Source organism: Myodes glareolus, chromosome 6 (genome assembly GCF_982192425.1).
Source record: "Myodes glareolus chromosome 6, mMyoGla1.1, whole genome shotgun sequence".
Classification (NCBI taxonomy): Eukaryota; Metazoa; Chordata; class Mammalia; order Rodentia; family Cricetidae; genus Myodes; species Myodes glareolus.
Genome location: NC_142031.1, coordinates 9,382,823 through 9,404,987, shown reverse-complemented (window position 1 = coordinate 9,404,987; position 22,165 = coordinate 9,382,823). Strand labels below are relative to the sequence as shown.

General features: G+C 47.1%; 1 protein-coding gene across 6 annotated transcripts in view; it reads right to left on the bottom strand.

Annotated features, from left to right (window-relative positions):
• Positions 1 to 22,165, bottom strand: part of Vps13d (vacuolar protein sorting 13 homolog D) — a 222,268-nt gene that overhangs the window by 12,943 nt on the left and 187,160 nt on the right. The window contains exon 68 of one of the 6 annotated variants that reach the window (XR_015002163.2): positions 2,423 to 2,895. The exons of the other annotated variants lie outside the window; for them this stretch is intronic. The gene's annotated coding sequence lies outside the window, so the exon portion shown is untranslated. The remainder of the gene's footprint in view (positions 1 to 2,422; positions 2,896 to 22,165) is intronic. 6 annotated transcript variants of the gene reach the window in all.

The following is a 22,165-nucleotide window of genomic DNA, read 5'->3' as shown; positions in this document are numbered from 1 at the left end:
CCTACTTAGACTTTGTCTCAAAAAACAAAACAAAACAAAACAACAACAAAAAAATCCAATAAAACCAAAAGCACCCGAATACAAACAAAATATAATAATATATTGTATAATATATATATCAGTAGAGGCAGACTTATCATCGCACAAGGTCCTAAGAATACACACAAACAATCATACCCATGTACATATGTACACATACACATATGAACTCAAATCACCCTTACAAACAAGCGCTTCCACAGATAACAGCAAACCTACATTTGTTCTTGCTCTGTGACTCAGTTTTACAAGACTGACTGTTACGTCACTATCTTGTGTCCCAGTGAGCCAAGCACTGGGAAGTGGACAACAGGATGGCTTCCTCCTGCTCTGTTCCAAGTCTGCCATCGTCACTGGGCTTTTTCTTTTTTTTAACAAACATCATCTACAGCCCCACTGCTGACCACAGCCTGGGTGTCTTCTGCATCCAGACACTGTTCTTCCTCCCCCTGGCACAGCCCCAATTCTGAATCTCGTGTCTAATGCCCATGCTTTTCCTTCTTAGGCAGTCTTCCCACCTTCCAAGCCTGTTCTGGCACACTAGTGCTGACTATAGGTCCTAATCATGCTGGGCCTGTGGGGAGGATTCACTTCTGTCTGTTTACCAATACCCTGTGGTGTGGATGTCGATGACATATCTGATACTGGCTAAGGTTCTGCTATGATGAGTGATGTGGCTATGAACATGCTTGCCATGTCTCCTGGTGACCTTTGGATTTGGATACATACAAACGCATGCACGCATGCATGCACACTTTTTGCCAGATTTCAGGATATAAGCGCTTGCCTAAGAGGAGAGTGTGAGCTACTTTTAAAGGTGCAAAACCATTTTACACTCCTGCCATGACGCGGATATGAGACACTAGCTATCTACACCCATTCCAATGCTTGGTACTGACTAGGACAGCACTGTTTAATTAATAAGCTGTCACTGGCCACATGGTTACTGGGCACATGAGGTGTGGTCAGTGTAACAAAAGAACTAAATTTGAAATTTACTTTCATATGAGACCCTGTCTCAAAACGAAGAAAGAGAAGGAAAATCAGGAGAGCGGTGTAATTCCAGTACTCAGGAAGAAAAAGCAGGAGGACCTTTAACTGAAGACAAGCTAAAGTCAATCCTGACTACATGAGACCCTGTCTCAAAGGATCAAAACAAAACAAAATTAAATTGACTTATACTTATGTTATATCTTGGAGAACATTGATATAGACTCTATTTAAATTTTATGTTTATTTACTGTGGAGGGGTGCATGTATGCCATAACATATGTGAGGAGGTCAGAGAGCAACTATCAGGAATTTCACTGTGTTCTAGAAATCAAGTTCTGGTCGTGGGAATTGGGTAGCAAATGTTTTACTTGCTGAGCTGCCTTGTCTCCTGGTCTAGATTCTCCTGCTGCTGGGGTGGGGATAAAATGGCCTCGGCACTTTCTCAAGCCATCTCTTTCCTTCAGATGAAAGAATAATGGTGTCCTGTGCTGGCTAGTCTCGGCTGCCAACTCGACTACATCTGGAATCAACTAAAACCCAAGCTGCTAGGCACTCCTGGGGGGCGGGGGGAGAGGTTTCTTCACCTGGTTATTTGAACAAGGGGGACCCACCCTCAGTCTGGGCCATATCTAATGATGGCAGCCCAAATGAAAGGCAATGGACGAAGGAAGCTTTGTTTTTTGCTTGTTTGTCCCCACCTATCCTGCTGAGGCTGATCCCAAGGTCTCTTGAAGACCAGCAGCTCTCCAGGAATCCTCTGGATTTGGACAGCCGAGACATTCAGCATCGTGAACCGAGCAACTCTAGGATCACAGTCGTAGGCTCCCTTTACGTCCGAACAGTCATTCTACCAGCTGTGCTTCCTTAGAGAACCCTGTCTAAATGGTATGCACAAGGCAGTAGGGTGGCTCCTGTCATTGGTGCTGGGGCATTGAAGATCAACATTGAAATTGTTCTGCCACCCACTGCTGTCATGATGCCACTTGGGCAGTGTCTGGTACCACACTACACAGGAAGTAGCAAAACACCTCTTTCACTTCTCTTTGGTTAAGTGTTTCTTGACCGGCACTGAGAACAAGAGTCAGTTCAGTGTGTGCAGCGTCTCTGCCTCCGCAAGCCTTTGTTTAGCCAAAGGTCTGCGGTGCACTTAATTGCTGCCAGCTGGGGGCTGTCGGCCATTTTAAGCCCTCAGCTGCTGTGGTTTATAAATTTCACAGCATATAGAAAGAAGCAGCCCTTCCAGTCAACCAGCTAATCCAAAATGTCAGCACCAAATGAACTTGAGCTTTGAACTCCATGAAAATGTCAGGCAGTGGTGATACACCATGGATGCCTCTTCCCCCAGGGAAGGGGCTGCTCGCACAGTGGCTGATACACTGCAGATACCCACCCAGGGAGAGCTGTCCATGAAGACTCACTCCATCAGGCAGGGGCTCTCTGACAGATACCGGGGGGGCCCCCAAACCAAAGATCAGAGCCATGAAAATAACCTGTGTTCCAGTCTTGAAGCAACAGTAAATCCAAACAAGGTGGCGGGCAGATCTAACCAGTTCCACTTGGCTGATGTGCCTTTCAGCCTGAGGTCACCAGCTGGCCAGGCTATGATTTGTTCTTTGCTTATATGATGAGTAGCTGTGTCACAGTTCTGTTAGTTGGAGACAGATGGCTGTGTATGTCCACCCAGGCACAGTGCAAGCTGATAGCTGCTCGAGAAGTCTGTCGTGGTCAATGTCTATCAGCCAAGCGACATCCACAAGCCGTCAGTAAATGCGCAGACTGTGTGCGCAGACTGTGACGCCCAAGCACAGGAGATGTTATTCAGCGAAGGGCTGCCATCTAACTGGGGGCTGGACGTGCTGACCTCTGTGGAGTGATGGATGATGCTTATGTTTATTATGTATATGGGCCCACAATTTTTGTTTTCACTAACTATCTTACTGATATGCAGCGTGCTCAACTAAGCACAAATAATTAGACTGAGAACAGAAGGTTGTTATTGCTCTGAATGGCACTGCCTGCACTGGATAGCCCGACCTAGTTAGAATGTACTTGGATGCTCACTGAAGTACAGTGGGGTCCAGAAGACCTCTGAGCCACAACTCTTTCCTCTCTGTCCCATGAATCCATTTCCAAAGACTATGAGGAAAGTGCTTCTCACTCCACTCAGTGTATGGCATGCCGAGTGTGAAAATCTCTCAAGTCTGACCCTTTCCCATGAGGAAATGCCCCGCTAGTAGCTAAAGACTGATACAGTGCCACCTTTTAGAAGTTACTCACAGACAGTAACCAAGTTTTGGCATGTTGGATCTTGAAATGGGAAAAGGATACCAAGTATTTCCTGGAATAATTTGGATTTTGAGCACATGAAAGAAACAGTGTCAGTAGAGATTCATTCTTCCCTGGAATTACTAAGTATTCAAATTAAGGTAGCCAGAAAAACAAACTGCTCAGAGGCCCGAAAATGGCCCTGCCTCCCTCTGATTCTCTACTCCACCTGACTAGTAAGCTTGAAGGGCAAGCTTAAATCCTCCCATCATTTATAAACTGTTTCCTCATTTATAAAACAAAGCTGGTGACCGGCAGTATGGCTCAGTGTGGAGAAGCACTCACTGCCAGGTCTGACCACCTGAGTTCAATCCCCAGAACACGTGGAAGGAGAGAACCGACTTCCATACTCCGCCCTGGTATGTGGACCCTCATACCACATGCAAATACACACAGAGATGCAAATTAATAAATGTAACAAAAATTCAGATGCTGATAATAGGGCTGTTACTAGTAGTAAATAAGTCACTAAATGTACAGTGCTTAGAGTAGAGGCTGGTCTACACAAGACACTCCACAGAATGGCACCCAAGGCACAGACGGCCAGCGGAGGCACATAGCTTGCCACGAAGTGCTTCCCATTCTCCTCCCTGTCTAAATTCTACCCTACTCCCGGGAGCTCTGAAGTCATGTGTAAGGCAACACACAAAGTCCCATACCAAACCATTGCCACTGGAAACGGGGGAGATGTTGACTCAAGGAAGCATAGAAATCCTATTTATATTGTTAGGTTTTAGCAGTCCAGCAGGGGTGAGTTCCTGGACTGGTTTGCACCCATCAGTGGGGTTCACACCTGACTTGTTTATAGGGGTCAAGGCTCTCTGTAATCTCATGCATTTGGGGACCCCATGACACGGTGACCGTGACAGCTGGTAGGACTAATGCCAGCAGATGTGCTGCTGGGACTTCAGCTTGAGGACAAAGATACTCCAGACTTTTTTCTTGGTCAACTGCCTCCAGGCTGAGACTATCTCCGAAAAGGCTCACTTTATAATGAATTCAGCACAGCTGGGAGCCCTGGAAAAGGTTCCCCAAATGTTATAAATCTGCTTGCATTCTGGGGTTGCTTTACTTTATAAAATGGCACACGACTTTGCCAGATCACTATAGGAAAGGGGCACTTCACAACTAAAGGCTTTGTGTTCCTCCAGTGACACCAAAGAGAACCCAGCACTTCCCAGACTCACGCTCCTTGGAGCCCTGTTGCTCTAATGTGAACGCCAGAACTGTTTGCATGGCCGAAGTGGAGTCTGTAATACTGATGCTAAGAAACTGGTTTTCATACCACTTCCACAAATGACTACATAAGGGGAAAATCCAAAGGAAGACATCTCCCAAATGCTGACCTCTTTTGAGATCAAGGTGGCACAGAGAAGAACAAAGGTTGGTGGGGAAGAACAGACTGACACCCCAGCTAAGCACTTAGTTGCTAACACTGGCGGGAAATAGGACACAAACACAGCACATAGTAGGACTCATAAAATTAACTGTCTAATACCCTCCTATAATTCCTTAGGACAAATAAATCAACTTAAAATTCCTAAATGTGGCTGGGCACAATGCTTTCACCTTTCATCCCAGCACTTGGGAGGCTAAGGCAGGATTATCAAATTTGAGGCCTATTTGGGCTGTGTAATGAGTTACAGGCCAGCATGAGCTACAGTGTGAGTCTTTTCCTCAAAAACCCAAAACCTTGTCAGGCAGGGGTGGCCCACCCCTTTAATCCCAGCACTTGGAAGGCAGAGGCAGGCAGATTTCTGAGTCAGAGGCTGGCCTGGTCTACAGAGTGAGTTCCAGGACAGTCAAGCCTACAACACAGAGAAACCCTATCTTAAAAAACAATAAAACCAAACTGGGTAGTGATGGTGCATCCATCCCAGGACTTGGGAGGCAGAGGCAGGCAGATCTCTGTGAGTTCGAGGCCAGCCTGGTCTACAAGAGCTTGTTCCAGGACAGGCTTCAAAGCCACAGAGAAACTCTGTCTCAAAAAACAAAAACAAACAAACAAACAAAAGCCCAATCAAACCAAATCCAAAACAAATCTCACCCTAATGCAAAAGTGTAGTGTTTACAGTTTTACTGTGACAAGCACTAATGGGGGAGGACTGATGTGACTCCCTGTGAGAATGATGCCTCAGGAGCATGTCACATACTGCAGGACACAAGAACATTTCCCAGCTCCATTCAAATATTAATTTCCTGAAATGTTTGTAAAGAAGCAGTGCTAATCACTGACTATTCACTAAATTACAACAGACTTACAATTCTTAGAGTTGGAATAATTTGAGTACAGACTTTAGGAGAGTTCAGCATAGTCCAGGGTTTACCAAATACATACATATCAATGGCAAATCACTTTCTCTAAATGCAGTTTGCAATAAAATCTCTCCGTGTACAACCACTGCTGCTCTGGAGCCTCCTGCCCCAGGGTCTCCTTCATGGCCAAAGCCAAGCAGACCTGCAGACGCTACAATGCTGGAGGGCCTGCGAGGGGTTTGCTTATTCCTTCAAGAGTACCTGTTTGCTCCACCTCGGGGGTGGGGGCTTCTCACATCCTTTTCCTGTCAGACAGGAAAAAGGAAGAGACAGAGGAAAAATAAAGAACTCCAAAGGCATGAAAGTTGTCCAGGCATCCAGGCCTCCGGGCTTCAGGCCTTGCGGATGAGCTGTAGGGGGTAGAGGGAGAAAGGAAGGTTCCAGGTACACCTTCTTCCAGCCCAGATACACCTGAGATGAATGTACAGGCCCAAAACTGTAGGAGCTGGTGCAGGAGGCCGGGTGAGCAGAGAAAGTTGCTTGGCAACAGGGCAGCTGGACAAGGGAAAAAGGCTGAGAGTTGGTAATGACCCAAGAACCCATGGAGCACAGGAATGCTGGATATTCCATTGAGGGGGGACACAAGGAAGCTCCAGACCTAGGTCACATGCTCCCAGGAGGTCACTGGCAGCTTTGGGAAACCATGCAATGTCTGCAGTTTTCCAAGACGGAAAAAAAAAAAAATGTGCTTGGAAGCCTGGCAGCCACCCTGCGTCCAGCTCCTCATGGGAAGCCAATGGTATCTTGACACCCAGATGACCAATGGCTCAGAAATGTCTGACTCGATCAGTGATCTCTGAACTCATTCAAACACCAAGGAGAGGCCTCCTCAGAGTCAATTCCTTATATGGCTCATGCGATATCAGCCCAAGCTTTAGGTTCCTTTGATCTTAAAGACAACCAGTCACTTCCAGTCCCCATGTTCTTCCTCATCAGCTGGGTTTCTTGCTATTGCTCCTTAGGTTTATGGTATGGCCGAGCTCTCACAAAAGCCAAGGCCAGCTCAAGCCAGCCATACCACCTAAACCCAGAGACAGCACTCTATTTCGAAACTTGTGTCTGCCTGGCTCTGGTCCATCAGTCCAGTGCCCTCAAGACCATCCTCGTTTTCCATACCAAACAAGACCCCTCTCCTTGTTCTGACTCTTGCCACAGGGCCAGGCATAAGTCCCTGCAGAGGAGTGAAGGAGAACAGCCATGTGTCTGAATTTCTAGACAGGAAGGACACAGAACAGAGCTGAAATCTTGGCCACCCACACCCTTCAGTCCCTCTACAAGGGGCTCATTTCTGCCTGGGACCAGGATGTTCCACCTGTGACAGAGGGCATTCTTTATTTGGTGATAAAACGGTCAAGCTGTCTGCTAATTATGTGCTGTCCAGTGTTAACATGAGCCAGGCTGTGTCACAGTCCACCAACCCTTGGCAAACTGGTTTGTTTGGTCTGGACAGCAAACAACATTCCACACTACTGGATTTTTTTTCTCTCTCAGATGCCCTACGGCCTTGTCGTCCTCTACCCCCACCCCAAGCCTTTTTAAAAATTACAATCCATTCTGCTGTCTCAGGTTACAGTCTGTAAACAATAAGCAACATTAATGAAATGCAAAAAACTGAAAAATCTGTAAAGCAGAAAGGTCTCTGGGATGTCCCCCATCTGTGTCACATTAAACACGCACTCAGTAGACCTGCTGAATCCTGTCGAATCAGGACCCGAGGGTGACGCGGGCCAGAAGGGCTCTTAGGCTGCAGCCACAGCAGGACTGAAGGCCACTGGACACAAGCAAGGAGAGGTGGAAGGTGGCATCATGGGGAGGAGACCACAGCTCACTCTGCAGATTCGGCTTGCCAGCCTGCCTCTGCCTGGTTTGTGCATGCTGCAAACTGGCAGGCCATAAGGGAGTGACCGTTCTGCCCTTTCTTTAGTCCTTCGCAGCTAAAGTAAACAACAGGTTTCTGCGACAAAGTGACTCATTTGAAAGGCTAGCTCTCTATATATTAAAATGACTACGAAACAAACAAGCCAAAAACAAAACAATCAAACAAACAAAAAACCAGAATGGAAGGAAATCATTTACAGTACACTTGGTGAGACAGCTAGAGGCTCCTGGAGATGACAGTTGCTATGTTGGGCAAAATGAAACTCATTTGCTTGGATCCCATGTCCTTTCTACACACTCTCTCAAGAAAATGGCAGAGCACAAGAGAACACTTGGTGTGTTTTAAACTGGGGTGCAGTACTGGTCTATGGGTGACTCGAGCACAACAGACGGGTGTGTGCACGCCCAAGGCACTGGGAAATGCCCATGCATCATGTATGGTGGTGGCACTAACTCTTGCATTTCCCATCAACCCTTAGGTGAGAAGACACCAGGTGGGGCCTGAGCAGCTGGCATGTGAAGTAGGGCTGTGGCGGTCAGTAAGAATGTTTGGACTGAATCCCAAACACTCTATGCTCACACTGTTCTCAGGAGGGACTCACTAGTATTTCACTTTATGGTGAAGAAAATACACTGTTGTAAGTGGCAAACTTGACTAAGGGTCATTCTGATTTCCTTGGACTCAGTAAACTTATTGGATATCACACATTTGCTGAAGAGACTCTAACACACCCAGATGCCATCACTGTTATGCATCTGAACACCATGAAGGGATGATGGAACACCAGAGAAGGCAAAATTGAGAAGCTTACAATCAGGACATTCTTGTCCTCTGTGTGTGTGTGTGTGTGTGTGTGTGAGAGAGAGAGAGAGAGAGAGAGAGAGAGAACACACACACACACACAGGAGGTCAGAAGTTGACATTGGATGCCTTACTCTGTCACTCTCCACCTTAATATTTTGAGGCAGGGTCTCTCACTGAACCTGGAGGTCATGGACGTGGCTGGCTAGCTGGCCAACAGGTTTTAGAAATTCATCTACCCAGTGCGGAGATTGCAGGTGGAGATGCTGCATGTGTCTTTTACATGGGCCCTGGGATTCTGAAATCAGCTCCTCAAGCACATTACCACAGGAGCCACTTCCCTGTGCTCAGGGTCTACACTCTTTTTAAACATTTGCTTACTTTCTTGTATGTGTGTGAGTACTGTGCCTGCATGTATGTAGTATGCTGCATGGGTATCTGGGACCCACAGAGTCAGAAGAGGGTGTCAGATGCTCTGGAACTGGAGTTATGATGATTGTGAGTTGCCATGTGGGTGCTAGGAACGAAGCCCAGGACTTAGGCAAGAGCATCAAGTGCTCTCAACTTCTGAGCCAACTCTCTAGCCCCATGTTGTGTAGCAGTTTCCTCTGAGACTGAAAGAATCCATCTTAAAGGGAAGCTCGTGAAGATAAGGTAAGCAATTCAAAATAGCTTCAGGAAGTCCCCGAAACTCAGATTCACTAGGTCCCTCCCTCCCCAAGAGTAAACAGTAAAAATAGTAAAGACTGCAGGAGAATCAACCTTGGACACGCCAAACTACAAAGAAGCCTCTGAGGCCAGCCAACCAGTCTAAAAGAAGCAGAAACCGGCAGAGTCGCCTGGAAGAGGCTTCAGCCTACGGAGCTACCTGGAAAGGACACCTCCCTCCTGTCGAGCTGCTTGCAAGGTGTGCAGTGCATTCCAGGTTCCCAGCTTTACTGCTGGGCTGGATTTTGGTGATGAAGTGGTCTTTGAGCCATTTCTGCTCCTCTAAATGTCAATAAAACTCACTGGTCTGTTGTGAGCTCCTTATCTGGAGTGAGTAGATGTGTGTGTTGTTTTTCCCCAGGAAAAGTCTGTCACACAGCACCCCAGTCTACATTCTTGATGACCACTGAAGAAGCCCAGCCCCTCTATCAGATCAGTGAGTGCAGGAGCTAGTGGGAGTGCTCCACCCTGAAGCCTTGGAATGGCATGCCACATATTTTTGGGAAGGCCTGGCATCAAGAAGGAGCCTGTTGTAAGGCCAGAAGGAACAGGTTGTAAACAGATACTTAAGAATAGAAGGCAACAAATAACAAAAAAATAATAAAAAAAACCTCAAACAAACAAACCCAAAAAACAATCAACAGGTCAGGTCACACCCCACGCAACATCCACCAGTACTCCCTTTTCTAGAGTTGCAGCAGCTGGCGCTATTCCAGGCAGAGTGACAGCATGCTTTCACAGCCACGGCACAGACTCCAGGGCACACGGATAGGACCTGCCAGCAGCTAAACCTCATCTTATCAGCATCTAGAAGGAGGACATGCACTTACATTGATGAGGGTTGGAACATGGCTACTGCTGACAGAGTGGGGGAAACCACAGCAAGCGCACTAAAGAGGAAGGAATACTAGGCGTTAAGGTTTTCTTCTTCTCTTAAAAAAATACTATTTTATTCTCACAGTTCCTTCAAAACTCTCAAATATCTGACCCTTTCCTACAAGACAAGGTCTCATGTAGCCCAGGATGGCCTCAAACTTGCTTTGTTGCAGAAGATGACCTTCAATTTCTAATTCTCCTGCCTGTCTCCCAGTGCTAGGATTACAGCAGCACTGGGCCTGACTTTCTGCAGTGCTGGGGCTCAAACCTGGGGCTCTGTGCTGACCAGGAATGCATTCTGCCAATGAAGCCATGTCAAGGAGTTTTAAAAGGACTGGGACAGAGAATATAAAAAGGAATTCACGAATGGAGAGAAGAAAATAGCCAAGAGAAATGCAGAAGATGATTCAGCATGGTTAACTTGCAGAGAAGTGTGAACAGCAGCAGCGTTGGGACATTTGCTCTGATTGGCAGGCTTAAAAGATGAAGCCTGCTCTGCCTATGTTATCCGTCACAGCAGCTACCCTGTAAGAACTGTGACCCCTGCTCTGAATGAATGAGCAGGCAGTGAGCTGGAGAAATGCTCCACTTCAGCCCTGTGGATCAAGCACAAACCGCTTCCCCTTCCTAGGAAGCGAACGGTAATGTGTCACTACAGAAAACACACAACACCAACCCAGGACAGGTTGAGAGGAAAATTACAGGTAACACTTGGAATGTGAAAAGTGGCAAGAGTCTGTAACGGCCAAACCAAGTATATTATGGAATATTTGCAATATATTACATAACTGTTCAAAATAACTCGCTTTTGGAATGCAAAGGTGTTTTTCAGTGAACATCAATGTTTGTACTTGGGGCTGCAGGTGCATCCTGGTAACAGAGCTAGGCTGAGTTAGGACACTTGAGCCTCCCCAATACACAGACATGCACGTGTGCGTGCACGCGCACACATACACACACATTTATGTAATACTCATATATTGCACATATATGTATGTCTATGTATATGTACATACAGACATGCAGAGAGGTGTCTGGTGGGGCTATGTTAGTAACTTTGTGGTGATTATTAACAACAGATTGCTATGCTGCATTCTGCTCACTCTCTGGAGACAAGGAGGGGGAGATAATGGCAGCACCCATCTCAGCGGTTTGCTGCAGAGAGCACAGAGCTGACTCAACCAGCAGAGCCCCAAACGTCAGTGGACATATATCTCATGCTATTTTACTTAAATACTAAAACTATGTTTTCTTTTAAAAAAATCCACTATGACTCAGGAAGTAGTTGAGCTTCAACAGCAAAGTGTCTAAAGCACACTCACAGTGAAACCACAGACAGGCCCAGGGTTCCACCACAGTAACCGCACAGCACGAGGGCTACGTGAGGTGGGGGACGGAGCTGCTGAGCTTTCTTCTGGAGAAGGGGAACTTGAGGGGGAGTGACCATCACTACTCACGTCTCCTCCCACAGCCTTGCCAGGTTCTACCTTCCCCTGGGGACAGTGGGGGCAGGATCCTCCGTGGCCCAAGAACAAACTTACTTTTGCAGCACTGTCTCGCTTTCCGGCCCTGAGCAGCAGGAGTCTGTCCCTGCTTATGGGAGCCAGCAAGCTCAGAGTAATGCACTCTGACAGAGGAGCTGGAGGTGCTGGCAGGCCCAACAGGCACCGGGGTATGCATGGTACAGTCGTTAAGGGGTCCCCCAGGTAAGACATCCACTGCGAACTGTAAGAATGGGGAAGAGCACATGCAGCTTGCCTCCCAGCATGCCCCAGTCTCAACCCATCAGCAAAGGGAGAAGTGACATCTGGAACTGGTTTTGAGGCTCTCCAGCTGCAGATCCATGAGACTGAAGGGGCTTATGGCTGTCCCTTCTGATTCTCATCAGGGCAGAGCATGAGCCAGAAGACAAGCTCAAAGGAGACCAAATCAACCTCACTTTGAAATGTTCTTCACTCCCCGACCTCCTTTGAAAGCAGAATTAATGGTCCAGGTGGAAAGAGATCAAAATGAAAGATAAGGGCTTGGGTTATCCCAGGTATATTTTGAGGTTCCATAAAGATCAGATGCACCCCTGGGTCAGAGGTGATACCAAACCTCCTCAGTGCCAGTCCTCTTAAGAGATAAGAGCCAGTAAGACTGAATTCATTTGGACTGTTGGCCTGGGGAAGGGGTGGGGGCTGTCTGTACAGGCCCAGAGGAAAAAAAGCACATGCAAATTGTGTTAAAGATGTGTTATGAGCCAGAGAGTTGGGGGTAAGATGCTAGACCCTGCCAGACAGATGGGGCAGTAAGCAAAAACTCCCAGATCTGGTGCCAACCACTGCTCACACCCAGCATGTGCCTTTCTAATTGGTTCCCTGTGCATGGGTACACAGGCTTGGAATCCAGACAGAGGGAGGGCATTAGACTCTGCCCTCCTGCTCAGGCCTCCCCCAGTGAAGCAGAGAGGCAGGTGCAGTTGTACCTCCTCTGATACCAAACAAGGGACACAAAAGTTCTACTCTCTCCGAAACTGAGGGTTCCTTTTTCCTTCTGGACCCAGCCACAGACAACAGATAGTGAGGGCAAGCATGTGGCTGTCCAATGACCAAGTTCCTTGGGGAGGGAGAGGCACAAGGGAGCCTAGAGAAGCTCTGCCGCTGACAAAGGGTGAGTCACCATGGAGGCCAGCGCTTCAGTCCTAACTCTTTGCAGTTCCCTTTCCAAAGGATTGCTCAGACCAGGGAGCCGGGACCAAGCTTCCCTCTATGTGGCACATAAACCATTGAGAACTTTCTGGTGCTCTGATAAGAATCTCTATAAACCCTAGTTAACATCTGGCTAACTCACGGCATCTTCAGTGATTATTAAAGAGAACCAAAGAAATCCAAAGAGCAGAAGAATTTCTTCATACAACTTGGCCTCACATGCACGATGAAGAGACATAAGCCGTTTAGGTTTAGCAATCGTGTAATGGAGTCCAGATGACAACACCCTCCACGCTGGAGTCACCACCAGGGCCTCCTGAGGCCTTCAGAGTACCTTGACAGTGGAAGCATGACTAACCAAAGACCCAAAAGTCTCAAAAGGCTGGCTGGCCACTGTGCCTCTTCCACCTCTAAAGCCTTTTTACTCAGCCCACGGTACCAAAATAAACAGAAATCCCCTGGCCTCCCAAGGAGGTCACAGCATGCTGAGCACATCTGACTCGGCATCCTACGCAGAGGCTTCCTGTGCCAGCTGTGTAGCAGCTGGAGTTCCCAGGTGATGAGCAGATAAAGATGAACTTCTGAAAGGCAGAGCAGAAACAAGGCCGCAGTCAGGGAGTGTCACTGCTCCTTTCTGGGATGGACAGATTCTGGGTGTGGAAGGGAGTGCCTGGGCTCCTGGGCACAGAGCTTGGTGACCTGGTTTCTGGACATGAGCCACAATAGGCCAGGATCCCTCTGTGCTCTGGAAATGACATGTACAAGGGCCCCACCTGGGCTAACAAGCAGGATGAAGCTATCCCACTTTCCCTCTCAGGACCTCCGAATACAGGTAGCCTTCCTTTATGGCTACATTAATTAAATCCCTTCTGTCTACAGACCTGCTCAAGTCACTATTCCCTCTAAGAACTCAGGCTGCCTGGGCCTTTCTGGGATATCTACTTCCCCTTGCCCATTCTGGTGAGGGGGCAGAGTTCCTCTGAGGCTACCTGCAACACCAGGCCATTCCACAAGGCAGCTTTCCCCCTGCTCTGATCAGCATGGAGACTGGGCCTCCAAGAGCCAGAGAGAAGTCGTTCACAGCCCCAGCCCTGAGCGGTGGGGCAATACAGAAGGGAGCTAGAATCACCTTGAACCTGAGCAACACTATGAAAAGACACGGCATCCAGGCATCAACCACTTTGCCACCAGCACAGCCTCCTCGGAGACGGCTAGGTTTCCTGTTGTGTCAGCCCCGCTTCCTTCAGCAACATTATACTGCAAACAGAGAGCCACTCGGAAGAAAGCACCGTGGTGTCCCATTTCTGGGCTAGGGGCCGGGGGAGGGAAGGAGGCAGACTGCATAGCTGCTCCAGAGGGGAGCATTCCAGTACTGTGACCCCCTCAGAGTAGCTCTCCTTCCCTCTCCCCAGACCTGAAATACTGTTTGAAGAAAGGAAGCATGCGGGCTTCCCTGTGTGACCTCAGATGGGCAGGTTCTGAATGGCAGCTGGGTCTATTACATGCCGTGTGAGAGGGTTAAGCAGGACAGCCTCAACTCTTTATAAACTTTTGCCCTGTGGATATGTACTCATTGGCGGCAGTACAAGACTCGAGCTGTATTACACGCCTTAACGATATGGTTCAACTGTCGGTCAGGCTTGGGCCTGGCAACGGGCCAGACCGCAATCAATGGGACACAGAGCCTCCCCCTTTCAGATCATCACGAAAGCTCATATTATCTTCTTTTCGTCGTGCTGGTTAAATTTATGGAGCAGAACCCTGAAGCTGCATTCCACGGCCCGGCCGGCCCACGCGGCCCTCCCTCCCTTTGTTCGGTACTGTAAGAGAGCCGTGCTTCGGAGGACTGCAGGGTTGTTAGTTCAGGCCCTGACTGTTTGCTCATGGCTGAAATGAAGAGAGTTCAGTGGAAGGGCAAAAGGACAGCCCGAGTGTAAACCCCATCCCAGCAGGCCCTGGGCCCCTATATATAGGCCCCGAACTGCTCTTCAACGCACAACTTCACTTTGTTCTCACAAAAGCCTGATCCCTGGCAAACTTCCTCTAAAACAGTCACCAAGTCCTTGTGTATTTGAACCTGCACTTAAACTCAGCCAGGACACCAGGAGCAGGCATATTCTATCTACAGCCATCTTCTAGTCTTCTGGAGTACAAACACTGACTCCTAATACTTCTAATACAGAAAAAAGCAGTTTTCAGGACTTGACTACCAAAGTGGGATACATGAGTACCACACGTGTGTGTGTGTGTGTGTGTGTGTGTGTGTGTCAGTGTGTATGTGCACATGTGCACACATGCATGCTTGCATGTCTGTTGGGCAGTTGGTCTTATGAAACCAAGCAGAAGGTCCCAGGTATCAGATCTTCTGAATGAATTCATTCCTTTGCCCTGAACCCAGGATCTCTGATTAGCATACACAGAGCTGGGTAGTCAGCATGTTCCAGTAGGGCTTCATTTGGTTGGAGGGTCTACCCATGAAGAAGAACGCCCTCCTTGCCTGACTCCAGCTATCCATCTGTGCTCCCCACTGATAGAGAATGTGCACAAACTGGAAAGGGAAGCTGAGCCCAGAGGTTCACCCAGCTCTCCCAGCAGTCTGCCAGGAACTGTGGCTCTTCATATATGCCTGCTGCCCTCTGTGTAATGAACTTGGAGGTCTAGAATAGTTAGTAGAACTCTTCTAACCAGGGTCCAAACATAAGAGAGAGAAGAGCAGGAGGCACAGAGAGGTGGGCAAAAAATAACCAAAGTCGAGATCGACCAAAGACACCCCAAGAAGACCAGGCAGAAAGTCTCTGAGGGCATCACTGCCAACTGGACAAACCTTGACAATACCCAAACCATCTGAAAAGAAAATCAGACTCTACCAGTGATAGCATGCCCATGGGCATGTTTTAACTCTGGGATGAGGCAGAATTCCTCAGAGGAAGTTAGTGAAGCCAGGATTTGCTTCAAGCTGAAGCTGCTTGCTCCTTCACAAGCAAGCCTCATATTTCTGAGGGGCATTCTTGGTTTCCCTCAAAGGCGTCTAAGGCGTCTTTGTCCATGTACCAATGCTGAGAGATTGACAAGGCAGTAAATCTGTCATCCCAAAGCCTGAAGCACCTTTCAGGGGTCCATGGGCAGGGCCTGGAATGAATGAACCATAAAACACTGTCTCTTGCTCTTTAGAATCCCTCCTTTGCATATCTTTATCTCATTTGCTAAAAATGCTACAAAGAACCACATGAGCCAGAAAATAAGCAGCAATGAAAATATAGGCTCATCAAGGAAATTCTCAAGAGAAATGTATAATCCTTGGAACTTGTCTCTGCTTGCTTAAATATGTGGTCAATGTTCAGTTAGCTTTAACTATAAGGACACCTCACCTCTCGAAGTAAACAGAGCACTTACATTACGTTGTTACATGGGTCATGTCAATACGACTAAGGGAGTGCAGCCCCTTTAGAGAGGTCTGGTTTGGCCCACAGGGAGTCTCCATGTATCAAGAGTCTCTGGCTAGTCCCTGAGAATGACAGTATATCATCACCCACCACTGACTTGGAGAACTTAAAAGCAGTTGACTCAATATCTCCACTTCCTTTTGGACCTTTTCTATCTTAAGATCACTTTATGACAATATTCCAGGGACATTTAAACAAAAGTAAACAAGGCAACCAGACTCTGAAAATGTAGGCACACAAGTTACTTACCCGGCGGCAGTAGCGGCCAATCATGGTGAGAACTACTGCCTGCAGACTCACCTGCCCCTCCTGGCCGTCCATGGGCGATCTCTTCCACCAGCTCCTTGACATTGCTACCTATGTCTGACATAGTTAGGACAAGAAGCACTGCTATGATATATGGGTTTTGGGGACCAGGAGGAAATAGATTTGGGATTTGCTTGCAAACAACATACATATCCACCCTTTCTAAAATGCCTCTCAAGATCTTTATGTTGTTTTAATGTTGACCTCTTAACCAGCAGCTTAAAAAAATGAAAAGAAAAAACCAAAACACTGAATATTCAAGTACCTCTTCAAGGGAGGATGCTGTGGAAAGTGGTCTATTTACAGAGGCTCCTGGACATTACATTTTGTGTAGGCTGCAGTGACCCACTCCACCAGTTTGAGCTAGCCTGGTGTATCTATTTCTCAGAGGTGTCTGTGAGAACTCAGAGGAAGGGGTGACGCAGTGACAGGTAGGCTGGGACCATGACTCAAGTCTTCTAGGTGATCAGATATGACCAATTGAAGAGGGCTAGTCTAGCTGGGCACAGTAAGAGAGTCACAGCCACCGAGGAATGCTTTAGTACCACACAGCCCAGACTAACTTAATGCCTTTAATTTCAACAGAACAGTATTGAACTTAACTTTTACATCTCGTATGGACTTTCTTCCCATATCTGGAGAGCCAATCTTGGAAGAAGTCCACTCTCTGATGTTCCCACAGAGAACTCAAGAGGTGTTCACTATGCCACACATATGTGACCAGGACACCGACGACCCTCTCCCTTTTGCCACTGGACAGAATGACCTGGGTCGGGGGTGAGAGTGGACAAAGATTATCTGCACAAATCTGCAAACAAAGTCATACCAAGATGGGAACTGGGATTTGGGGCCCCTTAGTCTGTAACCCTATTCTCATGCCGAGAGCTACCTGCACTGACACCCGAAGAGAACATCCACACAGGGCATTTTGACCACAGAGATGAGTCGAGGAGAGACTGATCATACACAGGCATGTTAAAAGAGCACGAAGTAACTACTGTCACTTCGCAATAAAGCAGGATGACATTCCCAGCTGTCCATCAGCTCTCCCACTGCAATCTGGGAACAACAACCCTACGACTCCTTCCCTGAAACTTAAAAAGTCTGGGGTATATTTGACTTTGATTTAAAAACATTTTTTTCTTCAAATTGTCACTAGATAGAACACTTTGTATTCACTGTATGGTTCAGAAGGAGCCCAGAAAAAAAGTCAGGCCTGAATGCCATGTCCCAAGAGCCACCTACCTTGTCATTCAGAATTTCCTAGGAAGCTCAAGAGGTGATGAGCTAAATTTCTGGGAATAGGCCAAGAGGGAGAATGAGGTTTCAACTGAATTGGGAATGAGCATTTATAGCCTAGAGAAAGTTCATCTTCAAGGGCTCAGAGCATTAGAATAAGCTGCCCACCACCTCTATTCTGCCAAATTATGACGGGAGGACATGATAGGGAGGTTTTGAAAGAGCCAAACACACTGAGGTAAAATGAAATAGTTTTTCATCCTAAACACTTAGCCCTGAACTTGAGTGTGCTGCTCTGTTTTGTTTCTAAGCAGATATTAGGGAGCCCGACCTACAGGACAGTAGAGTGAGAGGACTGTCCGGGCAGATTCAGACGCACAAGCCCTCAACAGTGACAAGAGCCCTGCTGGAGAGGAATCTGGATGTACAATTTAAATCCCTTACACAACACTGAGCCGTAGATTGTCATGCGTCTGGAAAATATAACCGTTTTTTGAAGAATGCTTTCCAAACCATGTAATGCTTTTAAAGTTGTTTATCCAAAGAGCTGGATGTGCAGCAGGGGCCAAAAACCAGTCTGTCAGCTGTCACCGGTCGCATGCCCTGTCCACATTTCCGTAAGCACTCCATCAGGCTCGGGTGCCCTGCACCCAGCAGACACAGATGCCAGTGTTTGGAGACATTTGCTACATAATTCTTACCCGACAAGCCTGGCTCTAGGGCAGATTTCCATGTCATGTGGGGCCTTTGGCTGAACTCTGCTGGATCCCAGAGGCATCTCATTTACAGCACACACTAATAACAGTTTGGGGTCACCTGTTCGTCACAAGTGGGTTCAGGGAAGGTTCATGGCCTCTGCACACCTTCTCCAGTAGAGTTCTTGAATGTGGGGTAAGAGCCCAGGTGAGACCTGCCAGCAGCAGTTCTAGCCAGGTTCCTAGGCCTGATTTAGCTGTTGATTTTATGTGACAAGAACAAGGAGGACAAAAACCAAGCACAACACAGAACTCCCAAGATTCATAGTAGAGAGAGGAGTCGGCCAGATTTCAGACTGACACAACTGTTGCTTCACTGTTCTACACTGCACACTCAGGAGAGACCACTGAAATAAATGTTATTGCTCGAGCTGCAGCAGTGAGCTGCAATGTGCCGGGCTGAGTGCTTTATATACATTATATAACTCGATCCACATCACCACCCACTGAGTAGGATTATTATCCCTAGTCCTTATGAGTCAAAGCCATCTCACCTTCGATTAAGTGAGACTGAGAGGGGGAAACGTTTGCTTCAGGCTGAGGGGCAGGACACTGACTAAAATCATGGGCTGCCAACAGGGCCTTGTGCCAAGGAGATGTGGAAGCCACCAGTGCCTGGAGCTTGTTCTCTTTACTCACTGGCATTCACATGTCTGTCCAGCACCAGGAAGACAGAACCTGTGGGTTTATGTTCTTCCCACGTCTCCTTCTGAGACAAGCCCCTCTCTTTGAAGAAAGACCTCTTGCCCTCTGAGTGTCAAGATAAGAAAACTTTCAGCGACTTCCCTTGCAAACTACAAACACCCATCAGCACCCAGGATCTAAGGAAGTCGCTCACCAGCTGCCAGCCCCTCTGAATAGCTTTTATGGTTCAAGGAGGGGTGGTGACAGGCCCATGTCACTACCATCGGGTGTGCTATTTCTTTCATGTTTCTTGGATTTGACAAGAACCTTCTACAACCTGTTCCTTTACAACACACAGAAAGAAAGATTAAAGAGCAATACCAGACTCGAAGCTGGGTCAGACTGGCAACAACCATTCTGAGAGAAGGGCCACAGACTGTCTTCCTTCATAGATGTCCCACAGTTGCTGTGATGGTGAACTGAGATAACCCATGTAAACCACATAGAACTGGGCCTGGGTTACAAGAAAGGCTTCTAAATGTTAATAAAGCAATGTTATTCTGTGTTAACACTACCTAAGTGTAATGGGATGTGAGCAGACATAGTGCCCTGGGTTTCAGGAAACCATCTCACACCACAACTACTAGGGAAAGGACAGCACTAGGGAGGGATGGGTTAGCATCAAGTCGGCATTATGGGAGTTTGATTATATATGGCAGATCTCGTCTAGGGATGGCTCCCCAAAAGTGAAAGCAGAAGACTGAACATGGCACACACTCAAATGGATAAAAGGAAGGCGACAACAAGTTTGAGAGGCCAAAACACAGATGGACACGTGATGAAATGTAAGTGTGAGGGAGAGGAAGCTACAGAGCATGAACTAATTAGTGGTAGAACTTGCTAGATTTCAGAAAGACGAAGGCCCTAAGGAGCCCTGAAGGCCTGGGTATAAAGGAGGAGCAGGGAGGTGTGTGTGTGAGGTGGTGAAAGCAGGAGGACTGGGCCAGGCTGTATGAGGAGGAGCTGGACCTGCAGATCTCCTCAGACACCCATGTGGCCTGCTCCTCCTCATGACAGAGTTCAGCCAAATGGGTTTCACCAGATCATCATCACATGACATTCCAGAGCCCTCCTCAGTCTTAGACAGAGGTGGATAATCAGCAACATTCAAGTTCTGTCTATTCAGAAAAGAAAAAGACAGAAAAATACAAACAGAAGGAAAATGTTTAGAGCAGGGGTACACCGGGAGTTCTGGAGATGATGCAGAGAATGGTCAGCCTTCAGGGAGGGGTAGCCCTTAGGGAGGGGCAGCCCTTAGGGAGGAGCAGCCCTTAGGGAGGAGCAGCCCATGAGGAGAACCAGTCCATAGGGAGGGCCAGTCCATAAGGTGGTTGAGAGTTAGGTCTACGGGGAATTCCCATGAGAAAGAACTGATAACCATCTAAGTTGTTTTCAAATGCACAGAGAAGAGTTTGTGGGTAAATTAGCAATAGGCAGATGGAAATTAAAAAATAGAAAACTAAGCAAACAACAGTACTAAAGGCAGTTAGAAACTTGAGGGTAGGGTGGTGGGGCTGGGGACCACAACAAACCAAACAACTTAAAAAGAAAACTATAATAGTAAACTATGTGGCTTCACTAGGAATACAATTTATATAGTCATAATGTAAAATCTGGATATTGATTTATCAAAACAGTATGAGCAAATTATACTGAAAAGAAGAAGGAACATGTGTATATTTCAACAGAAAGTCTAATGGGGTGAGGGACTAGCAGTTTATCTGTTCATTCATTCATCTAGAATTACAGAGACAGATACCTCCAAATTGAAGAAACCATAAAACTGTTGAAGAGTGCTATCCCAGATACAATATCCTTCATCTTCATCAGAGAAGCCGCGACTAACTTCCAAGAGACCTTAAAGATCAGGCCTGTTGATTGCTGCTATTCCCCCACAGGAGGGATGTAGGGAGGATCTCAGTCAGGCCCATCTGCTTCTCCCAGTTAACTGCAAGCACATGTGCCCCAACCGTGCACAGCCTCAGAGTGTCAGGGGTGCTAGACCACAGTCTGTGGAAGGGAACTGAGGGACACTTGACCTGTGCAGCTAAGGGAATATCGGCATCCATGCTTCCATGCGTTGAAGCTCTGGGGTCACCCATGCCCCTCCTGTAAGTGCCCTGTAAGCCCAATAAACATACTGGTGCCCCAGGCTGGGCTTTGGTGGACTCATACTTCAGTCTGTTGTTTATGACCTATTAGGAGGGGTTGAGCACCAGGAATCAGGTACAGGGAAGGGTGGGCAGAGACTGCAGTTAGCTACTGAGACATTTGAAAGTCTTTTGACTTAAAAAAAAAAAAAAAAAGGTAAAATGCTGAAGTCTGTGGTGGCACTTCTTGTGATTCCAAAACTTGGGAGACAGAGGCAGAAGGATCAGGAGTTCTAGGCTAGCCTCTGGAATGAGTGAGACTCTGTCTCAAGCCTCCATCGTTCCGAAGAGAAGCTATCTCCCACTAAATTAAGATTTATTTTAAAGAAAAAGTGTGCTATAGGAAAAGAGTTCAGGCCAAAATCATAGGATTTAAACACAGTTCTCAATAACTGCAAAGTGACAGTTACTAAATACACAAGACAAAGAGCTGAATAATCAAAGATTTATCTAGTAACTTTTTAAAAATAGTGGCTGTAAACCTAGAAATAAATAGGGGTGGTTCCTGGCTGCAGTTTATTCTTTTTAAGTCATTAAATCACTAACAAGTGTATTTTAAGTACCTTGCCTTTACTTTAGTGTACATGTAAGAGGGATTTAAGAGCATTAACACGGTGCTGGAGATGGTTAGTGGAATGAGCATTGGCTGTTCTTTCAGAGGACTTGGGTTCCATTCCTGGACCTACATGCCACCTCACAACCATCTGTAATTCTAGTTCCTGGTGATCAAATGCCCTCTTCTGTCATCTGTGGGCACCAGACATGCATGTGGCAAACAGACATACATGTAAAATAAATGAATAGTATTAACACACAAACCAAAGAGCTTGGTGGTGCTCTCCCTGAAGACTCTCCGAAGTAGTTTGTCCCCAGTTATTCAGCTATTCTTACTTAATACCTACGGCATGTATAGAAACAAGCGTCCAATAACCAATGCCTGTTGTCAGTTTGCAATACTACT